At 38.7% G+C, this 1,045-nt stretch overlaps 1 protein-coding gene across 1 annotated transcript in view; it reads right to left on the bottom strand.

Annotated features, from left to right (window-relative positions):
• msh4 (mutS homolog 4) overlaps nt 1-1,045 on the bottom strand; it is a 17,022-nt gene that overhangs the window by 13,355 nt on the left and 2,622 nt on the right. The gene's annotated exons all lie outside the window — the stretch shown is intronic.

Raw genomic sequence — 1,045 nt, 5'->3', positions numbered from 1 at the left:
ATGCAATAGAAATCTGTGTGCTTTTTTACTTAAATATGATAAAGTGTGTGAAACAATGCTAAGCTTGGGATAGGAGATATGTAGATCTTTGTGGATGACAGGTGTTCGAAATCTTTGTGGTACTTTCAGTTCGAATTCTGTAACATAAATATATGCAGGTCAACATAAAACTGCATAATGTCCTCTAACCTGTGATCTCTGTGGTTCACTACTAGCTCCAAGTTGCTGGCTGATATTGCATCAATCATGGCTGTCTGCTCACTGCCGGTGAAGATCACTTTCAGTGACTTAGGAGCATATATTGAGTTCTGAACAAACTCAAAGTATTTTAGTAGGGCAGATGCAGAAGCCAGGCAGTAGTATCTACAGACAGAGATGTTTCATTTGATATTGTTTAATCAAATTTATCATACAGAGTTATTACACATTATTGCATTTATAAAAACACATTCATATCACTCATCTGAAACAGAATTGAAACTGGCAAATAATTCACACTGACACAATGAAAGGTCACCTCTGAGATCATGTTTATTTTGAGAATTTTTATGAGGACATGTAGGAGGAGTTCCTATACTACTACTAATAATGTGACTTATGTACATCCAGAATCCTGGAATTAAAACAAAAACTTGAAAAAGAACCCTGGGAATCCATTACTTACTTGGTTTGCACCTCCATTAGGACAGTGCTGAACTCAGGGACACAGAGCTGCTGTATGTACTCCAGGCCCTTCTTCTCATTGAAGTACTTCCTCTGAACGGCAGTGAATGTGACTGACTGCACACATAGCAAAAGCAAATATTCTGCACTCAGTGTAAAGAAGCAGCTGTAATTCTGAATTAAATCAGATGAAGGTGTGTGCATAATCTCTAACAATAGTTTTAATTTACAGCCTGTAAATTGTAAGTCACCCAGCCCTGATTTATAGCCAGGATAGATGCAGTAAACATGTATGATACCGGTGTGATGAGGGTGATGAGGGTGTAGAGTTTGGTTCCTTGTCCTCTCACCCTAGCAGTGTCTGGCATCAGAGGCATCAGGC

The sequence above is a fragment of the Sinocyclocheilus anshuiensis genome, unplaced genomic scaffold (genome assembly GCF_001515605.1).
Source record: "Sinocyclocheilus anshuiensis isolate Anshui unplaced genomic scaffold, SAMN03320099.WGS_v1.1 scaffold167, whole genome shotgun sequence".
Lineage (NCBI taxonomy): Eukaryota > Metazoa > Chordata > Actinopteri > Cypriniformes > Cyprinidae > Sinocyclocheilus > Sinocyclocheilus anshuiensis.
The sequence above is the reverse complement of the archived record's forward strand: the minus strand, read 5'-3'. Positions and strand labels throughout refer to the sequence as shown.